The sequence below is a fragment of the Juglans microcarpa x Juglans regia genome, chromosome 8D (genome assembly GCF_004785595.1).
Source record: "Juglans microcarpa x Juglans regia isolate MS1-56 chromosome 8D, Jm3101_v1.0, whole genome shotgun sequence".
In the NCBI taxonomy this organism is placed as follows: Eukaryota; Viridiplantae; Streptophyta; class Magnoliopsida; order Fagales; family Juglandaceae; genus Juglans; species Juglans microcarpa x Juglans regia.
In genome coordinates this window covers 19,066,783-19,088,441 of record NC_054608.1, presented here as the reverse complement: position 1 = coordinate 19,088,441, position 21,659 = coordinate 19,066,783, and positions in this window count along the sequence as shown.

Here is a 21,659-nt window from a genome sequence, read left to right as displayed (position 1 = left end):
GGGAAGTGATATGGGTTTCTCTAGAAGTTTTGCATAGGAAACTAAAGGGAGGCCTTTGGGATTTCGAATTTTACTAGCTCTTGCCATGTGTCAAGCATGCACCAAGTTTCTAGAAGATTTTTGTGATAAGACTTTTGTATCAAAGACAAGTTTGCCCATAAGGTTCCGGCTAGCATATTCCCAAACATTCCATTCACTTGCCACTTGTCACTTAGCGTATTTTGAACCAATGGTATGTGAAAGGTCACCTAGGGAATGAATATTGGGTAGATGAAGCAACACTTTGGGAATGGAAAATTGGAGAGGATGGCTAGGGCTATGGCTCACACCCAATGCCACTTGTCTTCCATGCCAAGAGTTTCTTGTTGGGAATAGGAAGAGATGTGCATGATTTTACCAAGTTACCCTTTGAAAAGATATTAACTTGTTGAGGAAAGGAAGGGCATAAGAGGGACAGAGGGATTTTCAACCAAGGAGGGAAGTCCAACATGCCACCTCCCAAGAATGCCCTTTCCCAATGCAATATAAGTGGGGAACTCCAAGAGGCTTTTCAGTTTTTGAGAAAGGGAGAAGAAGGAACCTTGCCACTTGTCTTTCATGCAAGGGTTTTGATGCAAACAAGGAGGGAACTGAAGGGTCTCATATATAAAGAGAAGGGTTCACGCCTAGGAGGCTTTTCCCTTGCTATTTTTCAGATTTTGCATGAGTTTCCACTCTCTCCACACAATTCTCCCATGTTCCTTTGAAAGCTCTTTCATTTTCTTGTGTTTTCTCTCCAACAAAATAAGAAGATCCTTGCAAGGGAAGGATTTCAGTACTATCCAAGGATTAGCAAGGTAAGGTTCGGTTTCTCCTAAGTCTTGCTCATACTCAAGTCTTTTCTCAATTCGAAAATGATGGAACACGCACACACTTTCTACTATTTTCTTGAAATAATCTAGGGTTCCTAAGAGAAACCCTTGAGCCCGATTAGTGAAGGGGGAGTTCATCCTCCATGTTTCGACTATCACATGTATTCTTGCCTACCTTAGGTTTTGTTTTACCTTATGAGTGAAATAAAGGAGGTTTTAACCTAAAAATCCCCGAAGCCAAATGGTTTAAGACCAAGTGATGTCCTAGAAACACACACACACTTAAGAACATGAGATAGGGTTTTAGATGCTCTTTCTAATATAGTATGTTCGGATTTACAGCTTGCTAGTATTCTTTTATGAGGATTTTGTAAGTATACACTCAAGCTACTCTTGGTTAATATTCGTATATGATTGTGTAAATCCTTCCATGATTTTTGATTGCTTTGTTTGTTATCTCTTGGTTGTTTGTTTGAATATGATAATATGATCTTGAGTAACTTTAAGGAAGGAAGTACATGTTTTGGGTTTGTGATGAAAAATGCCATGAAATATGCGTATGAGTTTTGGTTTTCACTTGATTAAGGTCGATGGTTTATGCAACATGATGTTTCGGTTTAAATATGCTTTGGAAGTTTAAGACTTAGTCACAAACCTATGATTTCATGTTTTGTTTCACTATGTCTTGATTTCTATATTATATGCTTGAAGTTTGGAACATGTTTATGTGATAAATCTTCATGTTTTTGTACCTATTAGTTTCAGCCCAAGCAAGTTTTCATGATTCCATGTATATGTTTTGATATCTATCATGGTTTATGATAACATGCTACGAAATGAATATGTTATGCCTGGTTGTTTCAAGCACGGCATTTCATACGTCATATGTCAAGTATTAGTAAGCATGTTGAAGTCTCATCTCACATGCATTTGGGGAAGAAGTGTTTTCAAAAAAAGTATTTTCAAAAAAGTGTTTTCAAAGAAAAATTTTTATCACGACCCCAAGTTCTAAGGCGGGGGAATGTCCTAGTAGAACTCCTTTGTCCATTTTAGAGTGCTTAAGAATGGAGTGGTAACCCTTGGGTCGACGAAGAATAGTCAACGAGCCTTAAATGGATTCTTTTTAAAGGATGCCGGAGCGAGGAAGCACCAAACGCTAGTGGGTGCATAAGGCATGTAACCCAAAGAAGTAATGTCAAGCTAATATGATTCTCTGTTTATGACGTATTCATCATGGTGTACGGACCGTTGATGGTGCAGTAACTAGCAGGAACACGCGGTGCAAGGAGGGGAGCCATGTTGTGTCCACCTTCTGAACAAGAATAAGAGCTCATAAGATAAGGATCAATTAATATGAAACCCACAGCGAGTAATCAATGGACTTCTACGGCAATGGCAATGTTCTTCTCAATGATGAAGTTTTGTGTTTCTGCCTTACTCCCTTAGCTTTTGGGTCCGCGCTTAGGTGGTGTTGCATGATCTCTGGGTCGATTCCAGGCATGTCCTCATGACTTTGGGCGAAGACATCTTGGTATTCAATGAGGAGTTGTTGTATGGTGCATCTCATTCCGAGTGTCATCCCGCTGCCAATCCTAGCTGTGGCTTCCAGGCGGCTTGTGTTCAAGGGGATCAACTCCAGTGGCTCATTCGGCTCCACCTTCCTGAGTGCTTGTTCATCTCGGATCACTCCATCTGTTGTGGTATGTTTGGACGAGGGTGGGAGAACGTGATCATCGCCCAGGGTGTGGATCACATGCACCCCTCCATCCCTTGGCTTCAATTCTAGGACTTGCTCTCTGCCAATTTTCCCAACTCCCTAGGAAGTCTGGAACTTCTTCTTCAAGTGGTAGGTCGACATCACCGCCCTTAGATTGTGGGGGTCAATCTGCCAATTACGGTATTATATGATGAAAGAGCCTTTACCACCAAGAAGTCGACCATGACGAAAGCCGTATAGGGGGAGTTGCCCACCAAGACAAACATTGTGATGGTTCCGACCTGCTGGACCATCTCACTAGAGAGTGGCATGGGAGCTAGTTGGAGTTGGGTGGTATCTATCCCCATCTGGGTAAAGGCTTCCCATAAGAGGATATCCACGGAGCTGCCATTTTCGATGAGGATCCTCCAAGTGGTGAAGTTGGCGACCAGAATAGTCACCACTAGGGCGTCATCGTGTGGATAGAGGAGCACTTCCTCCTCATCTTGTTCGAAGGAGATGATAGGGGCTTGTTAGCTTCTCCTGTATTTGGTGGGGGCGATGTTCTGCCGAATACATTTCTTAGTATCTTGCTTAGCTAGAGTGCGCCTTCCGACTAGATAAGGTTGCGCCCCACTAGCAAATCCTCTCATGATGGTCTTGATTTCCCATTGCGGCAATCCTTCCTGATTTGATGTGCAGGGGCGATTGTGCGGGGGTTCTCATGCACCTACCATTTGCCTTGGGCTCCCTTCCCTCCTTGGCCAATCAACCCTTTTCGCACTTTTTTCCTGTGATCTCCACCTCCACTCTTGCTTTGGTCTTTGAGCAAGAGGATACTGTGGCCATGGTCGCCCAGACTGCTCTCTTTCCTCTTTCAAAGGAAATGCAATCTTCTGTGTTGGACTGATGATAGGTACAATAACGGCGACTAGTGCTCCTATAGCCATCTTCTTAGGCGGCTTGCCGGTCATCTTTCAAGATGGTGAGCGTTGTCGGTCAAATCGAAGCTCCACGCCTCTCATAGGGGCTTCTTCCCTATGAATTGGGACCAAGGCCATACCCCTTCCAAAAGTGCTACCAAAATTATCTTCTCGTCTTGGTTATCTGTAGTCATACGCTCTTTGTTGAACCTAGATAGGTATACTTTCAAACCTTTGTCTTCCCCCTACTTGACGGTAAGGATGAACGTCGCGGGGCATCTTCTTCTTCTGCTCGCTACAAATTCTGTGAGGAATAGACGAGCGAACTCCTCTAAGCTGTTTATGGACCCAAGTGCCAAGGACCTGAACCATACTCTTACTGGTCCCTTTAGGATCAGTGGGAAAGCTCTATAAGCCACTTCTCCTGGGAAACCATGTAAGGTCATGTGGGCTCTGAAGGTTTCTAGGTGTTCGAGGGGGTCTTTGGCCCCATTGTACATGTCCATGAAGAGAACTTGAAACTTTGGTATTAGGGGCACAACATCACCTCCTCACTGTAGGGTAGACCCGAGCTGGTGAGCATCTGGTCTGCTAACGACGATGCGCCCATTGTTTTCGCCATCTCTTTGTATTTCCCTTTAAGGTTACACAACTTGTTTTGCATGTTTTTCCTTTCTTCCACCGCGTCACCTCCCTCTTCTGCATCTCTACTGCATGTTCACTGTTGTTTGGTCCAGCATCATTATCTGGTCCATTGGTGGCTACTCTGAGTGTCTAATTCTGTCTTCGGAGGTTCTCGCTTCGGAGGTTCTCCACTTCGGTAGTTAGGTTTCCTAACAATTGTTCCATTGTGGCGAGCCTTGCTTCCATGTTTGTTGACGTTGCTTCTTCTTGTCCTCTAGTTGTCTAAGAACGGGTTGTCACAAGCATATGAAGGACACATGAAGCTATAGAGATCCCACAGATCCCACAGACGGTGACACTATTAACGTCGTGTTTTGTACAACTTTGGGCCGGGTTCTAGCAACTCAAGTCTTAGGCCTTTCACCTGCACACTTAAGAAAATACAGAGAATGGGGGGGCTTGGTGGAGGCTGAGGAGTCTCTGATGCTTAAGTCAGTATATCTCCTTAGTAGTTTGTACTTGAGGTTAGAGGAATCAGACAACGTTCTTGGTACTTGAGGGTCGACTTTTATACTAGGTTTCTGGGTGGGGACAACTCATACCTGGCTCTAGAGAGTCTATGTTACTTTAACTGTTCACTTAGTCAGAATTCTTTAATGCAGCGTGGCTTCTGGGGCGGTTTCATTAATGCGGCGTGGCTCCTTGACTCACTTTACCCTACAAGTATTCCTTGTTAAGCCCCTCCATGCCTACTGTTAGGAGATCGAGGGTTCCTAGTATTTCTCGCCCACCTACCTATGCAGGTTCCCGAGGGAGGTGCATTTCTTAGACCACTTGGAAGGACCAAGTATGAAACACTGGATCATATATCAAGTAATAATAGCTCAATGAATACACAAAAATATGAAAATTTTAAGGGGAAATCAAGGAAAAAAATATAGGAGCATAATTCTAAGAAAGAAAATACCCTATAGAAGAGGATCAATGCACATAATCAAACTATAATGATCCAAAATGCATCAACAAAAGGGAGAAAAATATAGTAAGAACAATAATGCTACCTTCGCACTTAATCAAAATATCTGCTTCTCCTTCTCTGGCAAAGGCATGAATAGCATCCATTTTACTGAAAATTAAAGCAAGGAACTTTTAGCTCTACTAAAAGAAAGAAAGAAGTACCTTTGAAATTTTTATAGCTACTTTATTTCTTTCAACATATGGCATTTGTTGGCAAAAGAAAGTTGTTATTTAAGGACTAGTTAATACTAGTAGGAGTTATTTAAAAATTCATTCTTTGCAATGCTAAAGAGAAGTATTGCATAGCTCAATGAAGCACATCCATGGACATAATAAAAGACATCATGTTAACTGATTACATATATTAAGCACTCCTTTTAAATTCAAAACAAGAAGTTAGCTTTGTAAGGGCAGTATATCTCATTAATTACAAGACCAACAAAACGGAATTGCACACCTACTCTAGACTGAAATTATTGGGTAGTGAACTATCAATTTATTCATAAAACATGAAGACACTAAATAAAAATGATAATGCTTGAATATTACAAGAATTTCAATGTGCCTGAAACCAAGTGTCAAAAACCATTAAGAACCCAACAACCACTAGGTCAAGAAACGCATGACTACTAGCCAATCACAGCAATCACATGATAATAAAAATGTCTAATTCAATAAAAAATCAATAAATGATAAAAAAATAAAAATAAAAACAACCCTACAGATAACACCCAAACTCTATTCTTGTAACAAAACACATAAACCCTAATTTTTAACCAGTCCAAATTTCAAACACGAAATCTTAACCATATGTAAAATCAAACTTCAAATGTCAACCCACCACAAGAAAAAGAAGTTTTAAAGCGTTAAAAATGAAATCTGGAGAGGGAGAGTGAGAGTGAGAGAAACGGACAAAGAGAGGCAGATAGCTTACTAGACATCGGCGTCGCGACGGTGGGGTAGAGACTCATCGGCAAGACAGAGGGAGAGAGACGAGTGAGAGGTGGTGATGGATGGAGAGAGTCTGCGGGAAGAGTGTGACAGAGAGATATAGGTGGGAGAAGATGTGGCACCCCCAGATTCTGCTTGAGATTGGATGGACGTCTGAAGGGTTGGGACATGCAACCCAAGGTTACCTGTCCTCGTTCTTGACAAATAAAGATGCAATGCACCTAGCATACATATAACAATATGTAATATTCACAATGGATAATTTTTTTTCTTGAGCAATACTATGCACCAAACTAAAGATATCCCAAATACTTAAAACATAATCTATACATATTGAAATGCTACACATCTATGATTACAACACGAATCCAAAATGTCTGTAATCATAAGAGTATTGGAGATTGAGCTCCTTAAGTACAAGCAATAACTAAAACAACTACTAGATTAATCCAATGAGTAGCTCGCACAACTCAATCAAGGATGCCATAATACAAACGATAAATTGAAGAATTGAGTCTATGAGCTTAGCATCGTACCGTCGTCGTCTAGTCAACCATCTCCAATCAGTCAACCTCTGGTGCTCCTCCTGATCCTAACACATGGTCTACCATTCCACTCAGAATGGTAGTTGGGACTACCATGGTGAGATTTGATTACAAGTTATTAGATAACTTAACATAGATGTCAAAGATGCATGCATGGAAGTAAAAGCATGAATGAATACATGATCATAAATAAGCTTGACGTGACTTGACATTTAATATGGCATGAACTGACATGACTTGAACTTAAACTAAACTTGACATGACATGAACTTGAACTTGAACGTGAACTGACTTGGACATGAACGTGAGCATAAACTGAACTTGAACTAAAACTGAATATGAACTTAACGTGAATTGATACATGATTTGAATGTGGACTGAAACATGAATTGAACATAGACTGAAACATGAACTGAACGTGAACTTGAAACATGATTGAATGTGAACTTGAAACATGAATTGAACGTGTACTTGAGCTTGAATAACATGAACTTGAACTTAACATCACATGAACTTGAACTTGAATTATATGAGCTTGAACGTGAAATACATGAACTTGGAATCTCTTTCAATAAACTGAACTTGAGCATGAACTTAAACATGAACGTGAACTTGAACTCTGATAATCAGAATGATTACGCCCAACATATTTCGTCAAAGATACTCAGACATTCAGAATGATTACACCATGAGTATTTTAAATGAGATACTCTAACAATTAGAATGATTATGCCAAAGCATTTGAGTAGAGTTATTCTAACAATCAAAATGATTACGCCAGAAGTATCTCACGTGAATTATTAATAGATATGCTTGGACAGTCATAGTGAGTACATCACGAGTATCCTAGGCATGACTCACTGAGAAAATATTGTTTTAGGGAAACACTTTGTACTCGAGACATGACGTGACATGGAGCAAAATGAAAAATGACATGAGATACGATACGTGAGATGCATGACTTGATGTAACATGAAATAGATAAACAATATGTAAAATGGCATAACATGTAACATATAACATTACGCGACATGGCATAGCGTGTAACAGATAAATTTACATGACATGGCATAACGTGTAATAGATAGCATTACATGACATGGAATAACATGTAATGGATAGCATTATGTAATATGGCATAACATGTAACAGATAATTATTTCATGGCAGAATATAATATGTGTAACAAATGAAAATTTTGTGATAGAAGATAATGTGTAATAGATAAATGTGTAGTGACATGGCATGGCATGGCATATATGATAACATAAGTACATAACCAATAGTTCATTTACCAACACACATACACAATAATTTAATAGCAAGTAAGAAGCTAATTTATGGTGATCGTCGCATTTTACGAGGCAAAGCACGAAACACGATAAACTGTAAGTAGGAGTTCAAAATATTAGAAACTTTATCACTAATGACTTAAAAAATATGAAAGATGTTAACTTAGAGTAAAATTACCATTTTACCCTTACATGTGTTAAAATGATCATTTTATCCCTAACATAAAGATTTCACATCCTAACTCCAAAAATATCAAAACTTACATTCTTTATGTAAATTTTGTCCTAAACTCAAATATCAACTTGAAAAAATTAAAACCAAACTCAGCTATGAAAAATATCATAAGGCCGAAACTTCCAAAGGCCATATCTCTTGATTTTTGTGGTAATTTCTTCCAACTCCAAAACTCTTGATCGAACCAAAATATTGCAACAAAAATTCTCATATCCTAAGTTTAAAAACATGCTTGAAACATCCAACAAAATATACTTCTCATAGATACAAAAAATTTTAGTAAAAAGATGCAAACATTTTAACTAGAATTCAAACTCTTGAATCTCAAGGTTTGACCTATTTCAAAACATTTCCAACAATTCCAAAAATCTAAAACTTTCTTCTAACATGTTCAAAAAAAATTCCTAAGAACTAACATGCTTTGAATCAACACATAAAAGTCACCAAAAAATTACAAAATCTCACTTGAACTACTCGACTCCAACACTTAGCCAAAAACATAATTTGTTTCTCAAGTTGCCTTGATCAAACACTTGATTCAAGGCTTACCATGATGATATCTTCAAACCAAAAAATCATATGGTTTAGAAATGTGTCCTAAAGTAGATCCAAGCATTAAACTTAAAATCACATGGCTAAAAATAAACCAAAACATGCATCTAGCTGAAATCATCAAACTTTTAAACTAACCGAGTATTCTCTTGCATAAAAAAAATCATATTGTTAACGTTGTGTTTAGCACGCCTTTGGGCCAAGCTCTGACAACCCAAGTCTTCAAAGCAAATCCTGCACAACATAGAATATAATGCATCTTTGAGAGGGCTACCTAGGTGTCGGGTAACCTCCAATGCCAAAGTTAGTAAATATTATTGGAGTGTAGTAAATAAGTAAGAAAATCTAGGGATCAGAGAGAGCATTCTCATACTTGGGACCTGCTATTTATACTACCAGTTCGAGGAGCAGATCGTACCTGCTTTCTTGAAGCTCGTGTTCCCTGTACTATTCCTTTTGTAAGAATCTTTAATTGCGGCGTGGTTCTGTGACGGCTTCATTAATGTGGCGTGCTGTCTAGGTGGCAGAACCATTAATGCGGCGTGGTTCTTCATCCTTCTCCTCTTAGTCTGTTTTCCTTCTGACCCGTTCATCACTTTTCTATTAGTAGATCAACGGTTCTCCATAAACCATGCCTACAGTGTGGGGGGGGGGGGGGGGCACTCGAGGACTGGGCACTACTCAAGGGGTCCTCAGATCGACAAGTTCCAACCTCTACAGCACCATCCCTTCTGCAGGTTATGTACAGAGGAGCCTTCTAGTGAGCTATGTTGATGGCTTTCTGCTCTGGGCCAGGCTTGATAGGGCCTGGTCGGGAAAATTCCCTTACAGTTACCCCAATAATTCTCACCAGACAAGTACGGTGGGAATTTATCACGATTCGGCCCCGCCTTCTTACCAAGGCTCGGAACTTTATTTAGGCTTCCTGAGGTCCGGGAGGCTTATGCTTATTGACATTTATGATGACATTCCTATCTTCTATGATGGGCTTACCTTTTCATTACATCTTTTCAACCTCATTAATGAAGGGGTGTTAGGCGACTTTTCACATTGACTCCGTTTCATAAACCACATTCACCAAAACCGAAACGACATGTATCCTTGTCGCTATGATTCATGAGAGTCTAACCATCACCTTCTTTTTATAAAACTTGGGAGTGGGACATGATTTCTGCCCACTACACTGTGATTGTCCAGCCATTCTAGTTCTCTTGATTTTTCTTTTCTTCAACCAGTGTTCTTTGCTACTTTGTGCTTTGGTAGTGATGGCTCTGAAAAATCTGTTCAACCTAACATGTCCGACGGGAGCTCTGCTGACACTGGGTCATTGTTTTTATGGAGCAGATGGCACTCGACTCTTAACAAATCAACGCTAGGCTCCTTAGCCCTTACCTTCCAAGTACCAGAGTCTGTTTCCTTCGAAGTTCCTAGCCCCAGCGAGGGCATTGTCAATGTAGAGGGCCATTCTAGTAAGGTAGCCCTATACCCTTCCATGTTTCATGCGACTTAAGATTATGGTTCCCTCGCCCTATCCGTGACCTACTGGACTACTACGGCTTGGCCATTTCCCAATTGCATCCAAACGCCTAGAGATTTTTGATTTGTTGCAGCATTATCTGGTGGCAGGCTTTGTTGGAATCCTTTTTGGATGACCGGACCTTACTAGCCGCGAGTTTCTTCTTGCTCACAGGGTGCTACACCAAAAGGGGAATGTATATAGGTTTAAGGCATCCCATGCTCTAGTCACCCTGGAATACATAACATAGAAATCACACTTGGAAAGGGTGGACAATTAGCTAGAGCAGCAGGTGCTATAGCGAAACTGATTGCAAAAGAGGGGAAATCAGCCAATTCTTGACTGGAGGGGATACCAAAGGCCTCTGCCCTGCCCTCCCTCTCTATCTATCCAAGGGATGGAAGGGCAGAGGCCTTACTTATAAAATATATATTATTTTATTATTTTATTTAGGTAATTATATATATATTAATATGAATTTATATTCATTTTATATTCATTGGAATAGTGGATTGGAGATATTTCTTTCGAGCCCTTCTTACTTTATTTTATATCAATGGAATTACTTTTTTTCTATATTTTGTATATTTTTATATGTCTAGAACGTTTTATAAAACTCTTGGACTCCCAAATTTTGAGTATCTTACTTTCACGCAATTCACAGGGTTCAACAAGCAATCGATATTTCACGATCAAGGGTGTAGTACTATTTGTAGTAGCGGTTCTTATATATCGTATTAACAATTGAAAGATGGTCGAAAGATCAATAATTTTATATGAGGAACTACTGAACTCAATCACTTGCTGCCGTTCCTCTTCAGTTTTCTGTTGAGGTCTATCCTATAGAGGTACTCAAATTGGATCAGTGATCGATTTCTAGGTTTCGTTGTAAACCTAATTGGTTACTTCCAATTACGTAAATCAATAGTTCAAACCGCACTCAAAGGTAGGGCATTTCCCATTTTTATAGGAACTTCTGTACCAGAAACAATGGTATCTCCAATTATAGCCCCTCTGGGATGTAAAATATATCTTTTCTCACCATCCCCATAGTGTATGAGACAAATGTATGCATTTCGATTAGGGTCGTATTCTATGGTTACCATTCTACCATATATGTCTTTTTCATTCCGTCGAAAATCGATTTTACGGTATAGACGCTTATGACCTCCCCCTCTATGCCCTGCGGTAATGATTCCTCTGGAATTACGACCTTTACCACAATGATGCTATCCATAGATCAAATTATTTCGTGGATTGGATTTCACTTGACTGTCTACGGCTCCATTGCGTGTGCTCGGGGTAGAAGTTTTGTATAAATGTATCGCCATGCTATTAAGTATTTTGATTTAAGTTCTTTTCTTTCTAAGAGGTGGAATAGAATAACCCGGTTGAAGCGTAATGATCATACGTTTGTAATGCATTGTATGTCCCATAATAGGTCCCATTCTTCTACCCTTTCCCGGGAGTCGATGACTATTCATAGCTATTACCTTGACACCAAAGAAGAGTTCGACCCAATGCTTTATTTCTGTCCTAGTTGATCCCGATTCCACAAGGTGAAAGATTAGTCTCCCAAGTTTTTCTTTGTATCTGGCTGCGGATGGGAGTTTTTGGTGGGCCAGGTAAATCATCGAGAGTTCTCCATATAGATAGACTAGGGAAAAATTCCAGAAGTTAAGGTTGTGTCTCCGACAGCCACTGCTTATGAAGCGAAGCGTCTTGAAATCGTACGAGAATGGGTGCAAAACCACCCAACAGTGTTTTTTCTGAGGTTCATCTTTCTAAGGAGAGTCGGAAGAGCTCTTTGCCTCCCTTTGGACACCTTCCTTCTGATGAAAGGCCAGTTGTTACATGCCCCCAAGTCGATCCATTTCGAAAACGATCCTCAGACCTTCCTTTGCCGGATAAGGGGAAGAAAGCTAGTCAGGAAAGTGTTCAGGCTGAGGTTATGCCTCTCCCCGGTTGTGGCGGGCGAGCTGGTGAGCAATTTTCCAACTATGCCACTATTATGCCACTACTAGTGGTCACTGTTGTGGCGTCCGATGGTGAGGTTGGGATGGACTCCCTCTTTCAAAGCATTTTTGAATCTACCACCCCTGATGAGGGACAACATTCTTCCTCACGGATCGCCCCTCCTTCTTCGTCCTGCTCTGTAGGTAGGAGTCATTCTCTTAAGGTAGCTAAGGAAGGGGTGGAGGTTACTTCTAGCAATCATGTGGAGGCAGGAGATCGTATAGGAAGTAAGTCCCCTCCAAACATTGCCATCCTCGGGGTTTTAAAGAATCCGGCAGTAGATTATTCTGTCCAAGCTGCATTCCCAGAAAGGGGGAGTCCCTTTCAACATATTTCGGCCGATTATGGTCCGGGGAGTCCAATCATCGACCCACCCATCCAGCTGGAGTTCTCTTAAGGTGGTAGCTTCGTAAGTGATGCAGCTGGTGAGAGTCCGAGTGATGAACCACTCGCCCAGGCTAAGCGTCCTGCAGGGGACGACTTTCTTCCGGATGCTATGATCAGCCCCCGTCCAGGGCTTTTGAGTAGAGACCCACCTACTCCCGCTAAAGTCCTTGCAGGATTGCCTGAGTTTGCAAGCCTTGTGGAGGCCCTTCTTTCTCTGTTTCAGCTAGACCTGGAGGGAGCCGAGAGGATGCCATTGGTTGGGTTGTTGAGTACTTATCGGGCTTTTTTCACGAGGTTCGACCACTTCTTTCCTGCCTTTTACTTTCTTCTCTTTTCCTTTTTCTTATTCTTTTCTTTATATTGCCAGGGCACCTTTCAACTTGCAGCCTCCATCGTGGATGATCAGAAGGCCACCATTCAAGAGAGCTTGGAGGAGAGGGAACTGTTGAAGAACGAACTCGAGAGGATGAGACTCGACCTATTGGGTGAGCACAAGAGAGTGAAGAAGCTGGAGCATTATCAGAGGAAAAGAAAGAAGAAGTGGGAAGAGGAGAGGACCCAACTAGAGTGGCTTAATCAAAGTCTACAAGGCGACTTATCTCGGGCGCGAGTGGAGAGGGATTGGTTGGAGCAATGAAACCAAAGTCTCTAAGGCGACTTATCCCAAGTGCGGGAGGAGAGGGAACGGTTGGAGCAGCTGAACTAAAGTCTTCAGGGCACCACTATCTTCTTACAAGGGCAGCTAAAGTGGTTCCCGAAGCTTTGCGATGAGGCGTGGGGACGCGGGGTAGTTGAAGGTCGCAGATCAATGAGGGCATTCCTTCTAGGGAGTTCAGAGCTGCGTTCAAGATCTTTCACCAAGTACCTTCAACAGCTCGCTCTTGCCCAAATTCCCACCGATGAGGTATCATTTGAAACCAACCGTGAACTGGGAAAGAAAGAGATGCTGAATGCTTTCCCTGGTCCCGCCTTACCTGTGCTGGCATTAGTGGAAATGGCCGATCGACCTTGTTCCCACTGCCACTGAGCTGGCCAACCCTTCTCCTGTTGCCGCTGAGACCAATGCTTTTGGTGCTAAGACTTAAAAGATTTTATTTGTTTCGTCATATCCTTTTTTTTTTTTACACATGTATCTGCATTTTGTTACTCAATGGTTTGTATATATATACACATTGACTAATGTACACATCTTGTTTGTCATGTCTCGTCTTTACCTCATTTTCCTTTTTTCTTTTGTTTTTGTGCGACCAGCCTAAGGGACCATGGTAAATGGGTCCGTAGAGCTCCCACCTAACTTGCTGGCCAATCATGTTGTACTTGCTTATCCTCTATGGATAGTTGTCCTTGGAGTATGACCATACTTTTAATCGCTATTCGGGCGATCGTATCCAGCCATGCCTTTGAAGTTTCCCGGGCTACCCCCTATCATCCAGTTTAACCTTTTCGATCCAGCTAGCTGCTTAGCCTTTGAAGTTTCTTGGCCAACCTTACTGGCTTACTTGGTTTTTTTTCCTTTTTCTTTTCTTTTCGTTTGTTTTTTCTTGCATAGTTAGAGTGTTAGTTTCTGTTGGTGAAGATTCCTTGAATGGAGATTTCGTTGTTGAAGATTATGTTGATGGAGATTCCGCTGATGGAGATTTCGTTGGTGGAAGAGTCCAGGAATAATTCTTCTTATTTTCTTTGACCTTATGCCTTGCCTAGACGCATGCTGAGTGACCGTTCATATTTTGCATACGTGGTGACACAGTGCCAATTACGTTTTCGCATTAAATGGCTTCCCTTTGATTTCTACACCATGGCTCCATTCCTTACTGGCATTAACTATGCACATTGTATCAGTAGATATGCTCTGCAACGGTTGCGATAATCAGGGATTCTGGTTCTCTGGGGGGGGGGGGGGGGGGGGGGGGGGGGGGGGGGGGACACGTGGTGACTTATGCTGATTTGTAGAGTTATGACACCTTGGTGGGCTAGGCATCAACCCAGCCTATATAAGGACCCTTCTCCAAGTTAGAAAATCCATTATACTCATTTCTCCCTTTCTCTTTTATTCAGTGACCCTTGCTTTATCGCTCGAGTTCCCAGTTCCTTTGTTTTCCTTTGCTTTTCTTCTTTCTTTCATGGTTCTGATGAAACCTTTACACCCTAGTGGGTGACAAGTCCTCTGGTGGCACCAGGCCGCTGCTGGCTATGGCTGTCTAAGCATTGGAGAGTGGTGCCGCCAATCCTTCATTGCTGGGGTTCTGGACCCCTTGTTCTTGTTCTTACCCTTTTGTTTATTGTGCATCACTTGTTCTCGCCCCTTTGCTTACGGGGCTCGACTTCAAAACTCTTCTCCCAACTCACTGCCCGCACCGAACTCGCTGCCTGCTTGGTAGCAATGGAGAAGGACTTTCATTGCTGTGGTGTCATGGTGGCGGTCGCTATCCAAAACACACATAGTTGTAGACCCTAAACTCATTTGTCTCACCCAGAAATATGGCCAACAATTTTTAGGCCTTTTGGTTTCCTTGGGTCTAAGAACGGTGAGGTCTTTTGGATATTTTAGATTATCCCTGGTCGTTTCACAGTCTAGAGTCAAGCACTGGAACTTGTTTTACGGGATATATAAGCTTCGCGGTGTAACTTTCTCCTTGTAGTCCTGCGGCTTTATGCGGTCTTAGAATGTAATTTTTTTCTTGTAGCTTTGAGACTTCATGATGTAATTTTTTCCTTGTAGCTTTGCGACTTCATGATGTAATTTGTTCCTTGTAATCCTGCACGATTAATAAAAATGATTTTGTGTATCCAATTGTATGGTTTTCGTATTTTCCTCGCTGCATTTCCTTTTTTTTTTCTTTTTTCTTTTTTGCATCATTCCATGCTTATTTCCTTCCACTGTATGCCGTTGTAGGTCTTGCTTGTATCTTTCACCTTGGTATTTGGAGAGTTTGTAACCTCGCTCGATTTCTTGCTTGTTGATGCTTGCGTGGCCTTTTTGTGGGACTTTGCTTCCTTCCTGGAGATTTTTCTTACTTCAGGTAGTTGTAAGACTAAAACCCGCACTCTATTGGGGAGAGTTCAGGCTATCTCAAATTAGCTAGCCCCTTTTGGTTCTCCAAGGATGTAACTTCTTCTGGCTGCCATTGGGGCATTCTGCTCTCTCACTATGATAGGAGTCGGGGTAAGTTCTTCGAGCTGCCCTGAGGGCAAGATCTGCTCTCCTCTACTGGACCTGCTCCCGCTCGTTAATATTACAAGGAAAGGTAACATTTTGAGCCAGGTTGGTGCTAGACCCACTATTCACACATAGTGGAGGTCGGGGTAAGTTTTTGAGTTGCCGTAAGGGCAAAGCCCCCTCTCCTCCGTGGGGGGATAAGGCCACCCTTGGGCCGACCTTTTCCCTCACATTCTACAGGGAGGTTAAGACTAACCTGCACTCCGTTGCGGGAGGGATAAGACAACCTTAAGGCCTACCCTTCCTTATGGTATCCCGTAGGGAGGTAAGTTCAGACAGCAATTGGCTCACCGCTCTTCACCGTGATAGGAGACGGGGTAAGTTCCTTGGGTCGCGTTGAAGACAAGACCAACTCTCCTTTGTAGGAGGGATAAGGCCTGCCTTTCCCTGTTGAGTCCCGCAGGGAGGCAAGTTGTTCGGGTAGTCTGTTGTTGGATCCGCTCCCGTTCATTGATATCATAGGAAAGGTAAGTGTTGAGTCAGGCTGGTGCTAATCCCACTCTTCGTTGCAGCGGAAGTCGGGGTAGTTTATTTGGGGGACCATGAGGCCGATCCCACTCTCCCCCACAAGAGGGATAAGACCACCTTTCCCTATAGTATTATGTGTGGAAGTAAGTTTTCAATCAGTTTGTGACTGGACCCACACCTGCCTATTGACATCCACAAGGAAGGTAAATTTTCATTTTCGGGCCACCAAAGGCTGACCCACACTCGCCCATGGAGGGATATGTTAACCCTTAGGCCTACCTTTCCCTATGGTGCCCCGCGGAGAGGTAATCTATTGATGACCTTGTTGCCATAAATTTCGTTAGCCGCGCATTTTATTGTTGGCGCCTTATTGGTATTATGAAATCGTGGAGCAGATGTTTTGCATATTCCTGAAAGGTGTTGTTTTTATTAAATAAAAAAGAAAGTACAAGTTTGGTGAAGAGATGTTACATAATTAAGGGACACGGAATCCCAATCTAGGGAGGTCATCGTCCATCCTTCTCTCTGAACCAATGCACCATCCCTTCTCCCCTTGAAACTGGCAGGGCGAGTTGTAGATAGAGGCCTACCGCAGTTTCTTCTGTGGTGTCCGGCCTATTTTGTTCTGTTGGTGCAGTCCAAGGCTGGCCTTTCATCTTTTTGTTTCAGCTTCTGGACTTAGCATTCCCTAGTTGATACCTGCTCTCCTCGGACTTCCCCCACTCACTGGAGACTTGAGAACTTCATTTTGAGGTAGTTGGTTGACGTGACGGCCTTAAAGCTATTGAGGGTGGGCCTCCTGTTGATGGCGTTGTATGCCGACAGAGTTTTTACCACCACGAAGTCGACCATAACCGAGGCCGTGCAGGGGCTACTTCCCACCAAGACTCTAAGTGTGATAGTTCCCACCAACTAGATAATGCTTCCGGAGAAACATTTTAAGGGCATGGGATAGGGTAGTAGCCGGGAGGCCTCAATATCCATCTTGACGAAGGCTTCCCATAACAAGATGTCTATCGAGGTCCTGTTGTCAATGAGGATTCTGCCTGCGGTGAAGTTGGCAACGAGCAATGTGACCATTATGGCGTCATCATTGGGGTATAGAACCCCTTCTTCATTGGCCTCTGTGAACTAGATTAATGGTCACCCCTTCTTTGTTTGGCGGGATGATACTCAACTGAGTATACCTCGTAGTATCGGGCCTGCCTGGCATGTACTTTCCTACTCGACGAGTTGATGCCCCCACTCACGAACCCCCTAGCTATGGTTCAAATTTCCCCAAGGGGCTACTACCTTGGTGGCGAATGGGGGTGACCTGGCGGTGGCCACCTTATCGCCAGTTGTTGAGGGTTGTTCAGCTATCTGTGTTGGTCACCTCGGTCCCGACTCTTTTCCCTCGATCTTCTCATTCTCTCTTGCTCTTGTCTTCTGGCCGAGGATCGGTGGCACCTCTACTATTCCTCATATTCCTTCCTTCCTCCTAAGGAGAAGCAGTCTTTGGTGTTGTGTGAGGTGGACCGATGGTACGTGCAGTAGCGGTGCATTGTTACCAGGTCATCCTCCTTTTGAATGGTGAATGTGGGCCAGTCGTTCCGTGGTCCGAGTTCTTTTTCTAGGACTTCCTACCATCACTTCTCCTAGGAGCCCTTCTCCCCTTTCTCGTGAGGCTTGGCCTTGGTTGGGGCCTTCTCTTTCCTTCTCGAGATCTCTATTTCCTTCCTTCAGGCTCTGTCAATGCCCAGAGAGTGTCTTCCTCGTTGATGAAGTTGTCGGCCTAGTCTATGAATTCTCGTAATGTCGCGCGAGTCTGTCTGGCTAGCTCAACCAAAAACTGGGAACACTGCCAGACACCTCCCAGAAGGGCCTGCCAAGGTTGTCTTCTCGTCTTGGTCATCGGTGGTCATGTGCTCTTTGTTGAACGGGGCCTAGGACTTCAGGATTTCATCCTCATTTTGTTTGATAGTGAGGAGGTATGCAGCCTGGCTAGTTTGCCGAAGCTGTCTACCAATTTAAGTGCTAGTGACCCAAACCATACACGTGTTGACCCCTTCAAGGTCAATGGAAACGCCCTGCAATCTATTTCGTTGGGGAAGCCATGCAGCATCATGTGAGCCCTGAAAGTTTTTAGGTACTCGAGAGGGTCCCTTACTCCGTCATACATCTCCATTGCGGGGACTACACTTTCGTGGCAAAGGAACCGCTTTTACTTCTTCAGTATAGGATACACCTGTGCTTCTTCCATCATACATCTCCATGGCGAGGACTCAAAACTTTGGTGGCAAAGGAACCGCCATTACTTCTTCAGTATAGGGTAGACCCGTGCATGTGCGCAACTGGTCTATCGTTGACGACGTACCCACTTTTCTTGCTATTTCCTCGTACTTTCCTTTGAGGCTGCGGAGCTCATCCTGCATGTTTTTCTGCTCTTCTCCCTTGTTAGGTCCCGCTTGTGTGTTTCGGGATCCTATGTGCTCAGTGTCGCTAGATCCCACCCTGCCATCTTCATGAAATCCCTAGTTTTATGTATTTTATTTATTTATTATTTCATTTAGTGGTGTTATTTTATTTTAATTTATTTTTACTTTGTAATTTATTTTTGGTTGGGCTTTTTTGTGTGTTGAATTAAGTGTAGTGTTTTTTGGTAGTTGTTTTTTATTTGGGCCGAAGGGGTGTGAAATCGGGCCCAGCCCATGTGAAGTGAAGAGCTAGCCGTGTGAGTTGAAACCCAGCCCCTTCCCCCTATCTGGAATGACACCATTTTTGGCAAAGCACTTGGGCTTCATCTCTTTCACTTGGCGCCATACATCACCTTCTTCCTTCTTCTTCTTCTTTTCTTCTTCTTTCTTTTAGGTTCTTCCTCCTCCACCTATTGCCAACGCTACTGCTTCCACCAATCAACAATGGCCATGTTTTCACCTTTTTCTCATCACCGGCCACCACCACCTTCCACCTCGAGCTTTCATATTGTCCCCATGTCGATTGGCAGTGCTTCCCTCAACTGTTGTCAACCCGCCACTACACCACACAACATACACCACCACACATCTTCTCCATTGCATGTGAGCTGAAATATTCATCTTCAAACCAAACCTCCATTTTGGCCTATAAATAGGCCACAGTTTCCCTCAAATTAATCTCCTTCCTTCTCTAGTATAAGCTATTTTCATCTCTTTTTTATCTTTTTTCTGTAGCCTTTAAGGGCTTTTGCCGTGTGCGCCGTTATGCAACACCACGAACCACCGTACGTAGTCACGTTCCCGTGGTTGTGCGACCATCCCCAAGACCCACCCATTTATCACAACCCTTAAAATAGCCCAACCTGTGAGTTAGGAGCTCTTTTGGGCACTGCTCCACCGTGTGCCGCCATGAGCTCTACCGTCCACCGCCACTATATTGCCACCTTGGGCAACACCTCCACAAGCGCGATCTTCTAGAAATTTTCCGACTACGTTGTAAGTAATTTTCCAACTAGACCCATGAGGTTTAGAATAGCGTTATTATAATTGACATTATTTGCAGTCTATTGGTTTGAGATGGGCCTTGAGCAGCTGAAGTGTTGGGACTAACATGTAGTTGATTTTGGGCTTTGGGACGGATTGGTGGATGGGATTGCGAGTGTAGTTGGTTGTGAAATTGTGTATTTATATTTATTACGATATTATTTACTATGTCATTTAGTATCTGTTTATCATGCATATTTATCATTTTATAAATAATTGTGCTATGAAATCATGTTGTCTATTTAGAAATTGGGACTATTTGTATTATAAATATGTGGGTGGATGTATATCACGACCCAAGGCCGAGACGAGACATTATCTCGGTGGAGCTCCTCTGGTCACTCAGGAGTGTAACAGACTGACGTGACGTCCTCTGAGTTGTCACCAGGCGACGACGGGAACGGACGATACGATAATGCTCTGGTACCAAATTTCGTGGCCTCTTGCTTGCGGGGTTAGAGGATGTTTGGCCATGTACGCGACGGGAACTGGGCAAGGTGTGATGATGAGAGCAAGGTGTGCGGATGGTCCATAAGGGAGACCGTGGTGCATGCATAATAAAATAATGGTTATGTTTGGGCCAAATGGGATTTTTGGCGTGAGTGATTAAATGTGTTTTTTTGGGAAAAAAAGGATTTGTTCGTTCATGTTTGACAATATGTGGATGTGTTGGTTGTATTAATGTCTTTTAAATCAATTGGATGTTTGTTTGGTTAATTACTTGTTGAGATGTTATAATCTCATTGTGGTGTTTTAACCTACGATTTTATCTTATGGAATCGTAGACTTTGACGCAGAGATTGATTATGAGCCTGAAGGACCGGCTCCGCCAGAGGCATGACTTGCTGATATGGTCGCTTTTGCAATATGGGATTTGTTTCCCCTTATGTTATGTTGTCTTCTTTTATTTTAATTACTTATCAGATGACTGTATAATCCTCTTGGAGGATATAATTTGTGACTTGTAAGGTTTTAAACTTTCTGGTACTTAATAGAAATGTCTCTTATTCTGCTACGATTATTATATTGTATACTTATTGCATGTTGTACAAACTTTGAGCACTTGTCATTGGGGTGCATGATCTGTGTGGTCATCATTTCGGTGTCACGAACTCCACTAAAATAACACGTGGGGGTCGAGGGAGCCACAATCTTGCTCTCATTGGGGTTTTTTGAGTTCCACGTTCTCTTTGCAAAGTGTCTCCACTTCGCTAGTTAGTTTTGTCACCCCCTCCTCCATGGTTTTCAACCTTGCTTCCATGGCGTCTCCCATATTTCTCCTGAGTTATTCAGAATGGGTTGTCGCAGGCATGAGAAGGACACGCAAGATCTATTACAATCCCACAAATGGCACCACAGTTAACGTTGTATTTTGCATGTCTTTGGGCCAATCTTCGACAACTCAGGTCTTCAAAGCGAGCCCTGCACAACATAAAAAATACTGCGGCTTTGAGAGGGCGGCCTCGAGGCCAGGTGACCTACGATGCAAAAGTTAGTAAATATTTTTGGAGTGTAGTAAATAAGTAAGAAAGTCTAGGGATCAGAGAGAGCATTCTTGTACCTGAGACCTGCTATTTATACTACCAGTCTGAGGAGCAGATCGTGCCTGCTTTCAAGAAGCCTGTGTTCACTGTACTGTTCCTTTTGTCAGAATCTTTAAATGCAGAGTGGTTCTGCGGTGACGTCACTAATGTGGCATGTTGTCTGAGTGGCGGAACCATTAATGCGGTGTGGTTCTCCAACCTTCTCCTCTTAGTCTGTTTTCCTTCTAGCCCTTTCATCCCTTTTTTGTTAGTAGATCAATGGTTCTCCATAAACCACGTCTGCTGTGTGGGCGGGCACTCAAAGACAGGGCATTACTCGAGGGGT